The sequence below is a fragment of the Monopterus albus genome, unplaced genomic scaffold (genome assembly GCF_001952655.1).
Source record: "Monopterus albus unplaced genomic scaffold, M_albus_1.0 scaffold137.1, whole genome shotgun sequence".
In the NCBI taxonomy this organism is placed as follows: domain Eukaryota; kingdom Metazoa; phylum Chordata; class Actinopteri; order Synbranchiformes; family Synbranchidae; genus Monopterus; species Monopterus albus.
Window position 1 is genome coordinate 958,558 of NW_018128017.1, and position 9,245 is coordinate 967,802.

A 9,245-nucleotide genomic window follows, 5' to 3' on the forward strand; every position below is an offset into this window, starting at 1 on the left:
TAATGTATACAGTATATATAACAATCAATCAAATTTTATTTGTATAGCGCCAAATCACAACAAAAGTCATCTCAGGACACTTTACAAATAAGTCTAGACCTTACTGTTATCACTATTATTACAGAGGGAAAACCCAACAAATCCCCCTTGTGAGCAGCACTTGGTGACAGTGGGGAGGAAAAACTCTCTTTAACGGAAGAAACCTCCGACAGACCTCGACTCTGGGTGGGCGGCCTTCTGCCTCGACCGGTTGGGGTGAGTGGATAGAGGAGAGAGAAAAGAAGAAAAGCAACAAGACACAACAAACAACAGGTTGATGTGGCCGGTGACTACTCATCAGAAACATAGAGCTCCAGAGCCAGGGCAACCTGCAGAAAAGTACAGAGAGAGAGAAAGGACACACACAGTTAATAACATGTAATGGTGGCATATAGATGCATAGAGAGGGGAGGAGAGGAGAGTAGAGAAACTCAGAGCATCATGGGCCCCCCAGCAGCGGCCTATAGCAGCATAAGTAAGGGAAGGCTCAGGGTCACCTGATCCAGCCCTAACTTTAACCTTTATCAAAAAGGAAAGTCTTAAGTCTAATCTTAAAGGTAGTAGTAATAATAATAATAATAATAATAATAATAATAATAATAATACCGCAAAAGGAGCACAAAGTGCTTCACAGCAAGACATATGTACTCTAGTAAAAAAACAGTTAAAAATACACACAAAAAACACAAAACCTGAAGTAAATTAAAACACAGACTTTAAAAACAGAGGGGAAACTCCATATTGAAGTATAAATAACATAAAACAACAGGTTAAAAATGTCTCAGTGAAACGAGTTAAGTACTGAAGGCCTGCCTAATGAGATGAGTTTATAAAGTTACTTTGAAAGAGGCCAGCTCTGTTACGGACCGTAGCTCTGGTGGTAGAGAGTTCCAGAGCTTGGGGCCATACATGGAAAAAGAGCAATCGCCCCGTTTTTTTGTATCGAGATCAGGGACAGTCCAAGATAGATGCTCTGAAGAGCGTAGAGCTCTATGCAGAGCATAGACAGACACAAGATCCAATACATATGGGGTGGCGAGGCCGTTAATTGAATTAAATACAAATAGCAGCACCTTAAAGTCGACTTTTACTGGCAGCCAGTGCACCAAGAAAAGAACCAGGGTGATGTGAGCATATCTGGGGGTATTCGACAAGAGCCAAGCCGCAGCGTTCTGGACGAGTTGTAGCTTCCGGAGGAGAGGTTGAGAAATTCCACCATAAAGGGCATTGCAGTAGTTGAGTCGTGAGGTAATAAAAGCATGAATAGCTTTTTCCAACTCAGCATGTGATAGGAAGGCCTTCACCTTCGTTAACATCCTCAGGTAAAAAAAGCTAGTTTTGACTACGGATCTGACCTGCTTATCAAAGTTAAGGCTGCTAACAAATATCACTCCGAGATTTCTGACAGCGTCAGTGACAAAGGGAGTCGAAACACCTAATTTAGAAACAAGAGAAGCCGAATCAGGACCAAAGACAATATATTCAGTCTTGCTGTCATTTAGGTAAAGGAAGTTCTGTGATAGCCAATATTTAACATTGCGAATACAGTTATGCAGGGGAGTAAGTGTGTTAGTCACATTGAATCAGCGGCATGTAAATCTGGATATCATCCGCATAAAAATGAAACTGAACATTATGCCTCAATATAATTGAGGCAAGGGGTAACATGTATAACAAAAAAGTAACAAGGCTAGAATCGAGCCTTGGGGAACACCTGAGGTAAGAGGGGCTGCCGTCAAGGAGAAGTCACCAATAGCGACAGAGAAGGTCCTATTGGTCAGGAAAGAGGTGAACCAATTTAGAACCGCACCTTTCAGGCCAACACGATGTTCCAAACAGGAAAGCAAAAGCTGTGAGAGCTGTGGGAATGTCCAACCAATTTTATCTCTAATAGTTATGATAGCATGCATATTCTGCTGCAGCTCAGCAAGGTACTCTCCATACAGTATACGTAAAAGAGGCAAATTTGTTTTAAATACAGTAGACTATAGGCTTTAAATAAAGTAGACTAAATAAAGTACTAACTTTAAAATATACTGACTCAGAAGAGCTTACTGGGACAGCTGAAGCTGCATTTGCACCTCAGATGAAGTTTTTACAGAACGAGAATTGTGGAGTTTGTCCCTCATTTTTCCAGCGTAGTGACATTCATGGAAACCTTCGGGGTCTGTGTGGAGAGTAAGAGAAGTGACAACAACCAAGACCTATTCCCATGTACACAAGGATACATCAGTACTGTTTTAACACCAACTTTAAAAATCCTGAACTATTCCTTTAAGGTCTGGTCTTTGACTGGGCTACCTCAAAAGTTGGATTTTAGCCTCAGAACAAAATCATCCCCATTTAGTTTGTCTGTCCACAGTTTGATGAATATCTAAACTCTTTGAGAATACTTTGACCATTTACAATTTTATGCAAATCAGTAATAGTTGATCTTGAGTCTTATGAGATCTTGTGAGACATGATTCACATCAGCAAAAGCTTCTTGTGAATAGCAGACTTCAAATGTTTGAATGTTGAAGTCTGAGTGGCTCTAATCCACACCTTCAGTCTTATTTGCTACAGGTTTCCAACCTACACTGAAAATGTTTGAATTAGTTATTTAGCTTGGACAAGAACAATACCATGATGTGTTTGTTATTACTTGGGCATTTTGCCTTCTTACTGTAATGGTGGCTTTGACGTCACAGGATGTGGATAGAGTAGGTTAGTGTTGCTTGTTATACGGCTATGTTTAGATATATCAACGCATGACCTGACACCTCCTTTTGGTCAGAGATACAGTCCAAGTAAATGATGTTTAGTCAAATATCATTTAATGAATGAATGTGAAGCTTCCATAGGAATGTTCTCCTATTCATTGGCACATTTGTGTATTTGTAACCATATATGTTTGTTCATAACTGAAATTTACATAAAGACCACATTTTAAAACAAATTTATAAATAAATTCAGATAAATCCAAAGATTTCACAATTTTTCCTTGCCACTCTAACAGTATATTACATGTTGTATGTCAGATTATATAAAACATGTTACACTGTTAGCAGAGGTCAGCTCTCTGATTGCTGCCTGTGTCTCAGTACAGTGGAGGTGATACATTCTGTGGGTTGTGTATTCACCTCTGATGTATTGAGCACCATGAGATGTTGAACTTTAGAGTGTTTTCACACCTGAAAGTGCAAACCAAGGTTCATGGTTTTGCTGAAGGTCTGGACCAAACAAGGTAGGTGTAAAAGTGCCCTCAAATGTTTTCTCCAGTGCTTTAAGTACCACTAATGAAATTCCATTCTTCCAAAAACCTATAAAACCAGGCAAAACACACAAGACTTTGTCATAGTCACATTAAAGGTTGTATTTTTATGAACATTTCAGTTTATAATAGAAGTGAAATTGTAGCGCAAAGTGAGGGAGGCAGAATTTAATATACTGTGTATATCAATAGGTATCTTCTGTCCTCTTTGACTTTGAAATTGAATTTGTTCTGTGTGCAGAACAAGTGTATTTTTCAGGAATGAATGGTTTTGAAGCTTCCTCTTACTTCTGCAGGAGATTTATTTGGGCAGTACTCTAAATGTCTTTAGGTGTGAATGTAGGTTCTATGATTTACTGATGACCTGTCTAGGGTGTACCCCTCCTCTCACCCAATGTCAGCTGGGACTGACTCCACACCCCTGCAACCCTGTATGGGAGAAGCATTATAAACAATGGACGGACGAATTGTTGGATGGGTGGCATGCAAGTGTGATACAGACCGTCAAAGTGGGTGTCTCACATCAGAATTGTGAGAGTTGGCAACCCTGCATTCCGCCATTTTTACAGCTCACAGCTACAATTAGCATGTTAAGGTCTCTGTATGCGTCAAACAAAGTGCTTGTTAGATTATCAATCAGCGTCTGAAATCTCATCGCCCACACCTGTTTGACATCAAAATGAGATCTGGCTGCATTATCTGCTAAACATGTCCATTTCATAAAGTGATTAGTCAGGTGTCTTGAGATAAAAAAAAAGGCAGGGCCTGATCTTTACTCTCAAGCTCCCTTTTTATTCTTCGCACAACTAGTTTACACAATGTTATGAAATGAGTGTAGCATTATGAATGTCTCTGAGGAAACCATTCATTCACAAGTCTGTATAACAGCAGGTGTCATGCCACAGCTGTGAGTGTGACTGTTCTGGACAGGTTTAAACACTTCTGTCTTTAAGACACATTATTTCTACAATACTGTGACCTTGGCTACAGTTAGCCAGCTAACATAAAAGGTAACAACCACTTGTTGATTTTAAGAACAGCAGTTCACCAGTTTTGATGAAACATTTTACTTTGAACCAAAGTGGAGTGACAGAAAAACAGACTGACCAGTCACCATTCTGCAACAGATTGTACACTGAACTGTATTCTCTTGGCCACAAGCTGAATGTCTCACTATCTCAGATGACTTTAGCATATGTTTGAATTACTCCTTCTTAACTTTGAGACCAAGGCATTCCAGAGGAGGATCAGTGGTAAAAATGCAAGATGATACCTACTTCAAATAGATCTACACAGGATCTATTGTTATGATCACTATTTCTTATCTGGAGATAATGAGATAAGTGGAGAGGTCTCTGAGCATGCATGCCTTCTCCAGGGTAGCACCTTCTCACACTCAAAATGTTAACAAAGCCTTAAAAATGTCTGGATCTGTATGTGGCCACGGGACACTTTCATTATGTGGATGGATGGGTGCAGACCTGTGTGCATTGTTGAACCTTGGCTTGTCTGGACTGGAAGGCCAGAAAAGTTTTCTTTTATGATTTAATAAACACTGTTCAGTTGCTCCATCAGCTGATTGTTCTGTGCCCATCATATCACATTTTTATTACCAAGCACCACTTGAAGCTGTGTTGTCTTTACTGTTATGCGGCTTTGTTTGATGCCATATTTCTTTATCACTATCTCAGTGCTGTACTTTTATTGCTGTTACTAGCAACACAGTGGTTTGGAACCCTCAATAATGCTCTTTGGTTTCATTATATGCAGTAGATTATAATCATCAATATGTCTGTGTGCATTGACTGTATTGCTTTCATATAATTAGGTTGACTGTCTGTCATTATCAGTTTGTGTTTCAGCCCTCACATGTGGTATGCATTCCTCCCACTCTGTCTTATCACACACAGACACATACATACCATGGTGTACTGTACACGTGTGTGTGTGTGTGTGTGTGTGTGTCCCGTGTTTCTTGAATGACATATCAAGGCCTTCTTGGGTGGCAAACCCTCCTACATAACAGCTGGCCCTTCTTGCCTCCAACAGAGTCAGTGGGCAGATTAGCAAAAAACTGTTAGACAAAACAGTTGATGCACAGTGGTCTCTAGTCATGTGCCACTAAACCCCACAGGTCTGCACCCATCCATCCAAGTGTCTGAGTTTACTAACAAACTCAAAAGTTAGTGATCAGTGAACATCTACTGTTTCTACCACATACGAACGCATGAGGCAACAGTTGGTGAGTGTCCAACTTGGCTTTATTAAGCTCTGTCATACTCCATCAGCTCAAGTACACGGTACCACCTGACAATTCCAATGAAAGTAGAGTCTCATCCATCCATATTTTTGGGCCCTGTAGGATTTACTTATAAACATATTTTATGTTTTCATCCAGTTTTCAAAGCCAATTTTTAAAATATTGCTAATATCCATTGTTTGCACATTGCTACTGTAGAGTCCAACACTACACGTACAGTATGTTTGTTAGTGTGTTAACTGCCGATTAGCATAATGTGACACAGCAGCAGATGTGAACGGCATCCCCTGGATACTCAACATAATACAAGCAAAATAGGGACACAAAATGTGTTCCATAGTCTCTATGTATCTATGTAAGACATTTCCTATTTATATTAAATAATATTTGTGTCAGTTTTGGTTGAGAAGGATCTTCCAGGACACTAATGGCTGCTGACATAATTGTTGCTTTTTATATGCTTTTATCAGAAATTGGCTGTACTTGTCCAATTTTAACCTTAACTATTAATGTGTTGCTATATCTATCTCCTGGGACTTGAAGTGGACAACCAACCAACCAACATCAGCACTATCATTAAAAAGGCACAGCAAAGGATGTCCTTCTTACATCAGCTCAGGAAGTTCAACCTGCCTCAGGAGCTGCTGATTTAATTCTACAGAGGAATCATTGAGTCTGTTCTCTGCACCTCCATCACTGTCTGGTTTGGCTCAGCAACCAAACAGGACAGGAACAGACTCCAGTGAGGTGTCAGAACTGAAGAGAAAATTATTGGTGCCAGCCTGTCCTCCATGGAGGACCTGTACACCTCACGGGTCAAAAGGAGGGCAGAGAAGATTTCTGCAGATCCCTCACACGATGGACACAATCACTTTGAACTCCTCCCTTCTGGACAGCACTACAGGTCACTGTACGCCAAGACAACCAGGCACAAGGACAGTTTCTTACCTCAGGATATTACACTTTTGAACAGCTAGTCTATGGTTGCTCTTTTGAGCTGGAGTAAAATTCATTGTATTTTTGATAATACTTGGTAATAAAGTTTATGGTTATGCTTATATCACTGTACATGGACATACGTTTGCAGGACTAAAATCATGTGCAGTTTCTTGATTTTTGACGTCAATTTCAACTTTGATAAGCAGATCAAGTCAGTGGTTAAATCCAGCTTCTGCCAGCTAAGACTGCTAGCAAAGGTAAAGCCATTTCTCTCTCATAGTGACTTAGAGAAAGCCATTCATGCGTTTGTGACCTCTCGGCTTGACTATTGTAATGCCCTGTACTCCGGGTTATCCCAGTCATCACTCGCCAGGCTCCAGCTTGTTGAGAACGCGGCTGCCCGTCTGCTGACAAACACTCGTCGGCATGCCCATATCACTCCGGTTCTGCTATCGCTTCACTGGCTGCCTGTTAAATGGAGAGTAGACTTTAAGGTTTTGCTTTATGTTTTTAAAGCCTTGCACAGCCTTGCCCCTCCGTACCTGTCCGACCTCTTGGCTAGATATGTCCCTCGCAGAACCCTGCGATCATCGGGTCACCTTGCTCTTGTCGTTCCCCCTGCACACTACAAAAAATGGGGAGGTCGTGCCTTTGCCGTGCATGGCCCTAGGCTGTGGAATTCCCTGCCTTTAGATATACGCTTGATAACTGAGCCGGCAGCGTTTAAGTCAGCGTTAAAAACGCATCTTTTCAAACAAGCTTTTAATGTTTAGTGTGTTCACTGATTTTCATCACCTTTAATAATTTATTTCTTAACTAGTTTTAATATGTTAGTGTGTGTATTGATCCTCTGGGCCACCACGGTTAAGTCCCCGTTGGGAGAGCCGGCTGGGTGGGAGTTGGCCTATATCAGACGCTGGATATCTCTTGTCATTGTTCTCAAGCTAGGGTTAATGTAAAAATGTTGATGCTTATGTTTTCAGACTGACATACCACCTTGTAGAGCTACTTTCTGTTGTAAATAAACAAGGTTATTTGGTGTGTCATTATGGCAATAAAACTTCATGCTTGTATATCTGTGTCTAAATAAACACAAACCCAGTTCCTAGCATGGATACATCATCCCAGCACTAATATGTCTGGAATGTCAGCAGATATTTTTGCATATTGTCTCCTCATGTTCCTTCAAGTCTCTGCTTTCCTCCCTCTCTGTTTCTGTCCAAAGTCTTTCATCCCTCCTCTCACTCTGAGACAGTATTCCTGCTATATAAAGGCCCCACACATGAAAACAATTCTTGAAAATATGGCCAGAAAAAGTTTTTTATACCTCATTGGGATTTGTTAGTGGTGAAAGTGAACCATATGATCAGTGTAGACAAGAAGAATACTTGGCACACAGCAGTGATTGGATGTGAAGACTGTAATTATTAAAAAAAACAAACAACTTATTATTATTGTTAATCAAACCTTGCATGTAAAGAATACAGAATGAGGGTGTGTATACCTAATGTAATTTGATCTTGATACATAGTCCACTGTTGTGGTTTGTGTCCTGCTTTCTGTTTCATGCTTTTATTTTTGTTTAGACTTCCTGTCCTATGTCGGCTTACCTGCCCCAGCTTTACCCCAATTCACAATCACCATTCATGGTTTCCACCTGCTGCTCGTTATCCTGTGGTCTCCTGTCTATATATTCACATCCCTTCCCTCAGTTTGGTTGCTGGTTCACTTTGTTGTCCCTGTCCTCTGCTTGCTATCTCCATTTGCCACACCCTGCTTGTTCATGTACTCTTGGAAGTTTGATGCTGTCTCCTGTTTGTTCCTTTGTGTTTGTGATCCTGGCCTGTGGTTCTTTTCACTAGTTTCTCCAGTCTTGCTTTAGTTTCTTACCCTGCTCCCTGAGCTACTGTTTAACATTTTGGAAGTCTTTGTCCCTGTCAGGATGAGCCTGTGTGTTTTTCCCCATTAGTCTCGTTCTCTATCATTTAATAAAGCCCTACCTGAAGCTTCCCTTGCCTCAGGTGTCTGCACATTGGGTCCCACCTAGCCTTTAACCACAACATCCACGGTTACATACAAAAGTTATACAGCTAAATTTGTAAGGATTAAGAGAAAATAAAATTTTGTTCACTTGATATTCAGTTTGTTTTGCTTCTCTTTAATAAACTATCATTTGCCTAAATTCCACACTTTCAACAATGTTCAGCAAATGAACGCACCAGTGATTGACTTCAGCTGAGTGAAGTTATCAGCTAAGCAGTTCTGAAAGTAGTTGCTAACACTAGCACTGTTACTTGCCTCAAGCTGACTGCTACCACAACAACTTTACTTATGACTTGTTTTTGTCTTGTAGGAAATGTTTTATCCAATACCATGTTGCCTTCATAGGTGAGTAACCAGCTTTGTTATACTCTCAAACAGGTGTAAACTTGACTCAAGTGCTGCATGTTTTACACACTGTAGATGTTTTTTCATGAAACCCTTAAATGTTTCTGCAGAATCCAAAGTACTTTAACACTTTCAATTAGGCTAGCTGTTGTGTTTAAAGCAGTGGCCTCTGACTTGTTTTTGTCTTGTAGGAAATGTTTTTTAGGACTTGAGTCACTAGAGGTAGGCATGTGATTACACTGGCAGGAGATGTGCATCACACATATGCACACACACTAGAGGTCACACAATGAGAAGTAACTTTATTCTGACAATTTCCCAATGCATATTGGTTAAATATAATGGTAATACTGTATGATGCCAAGT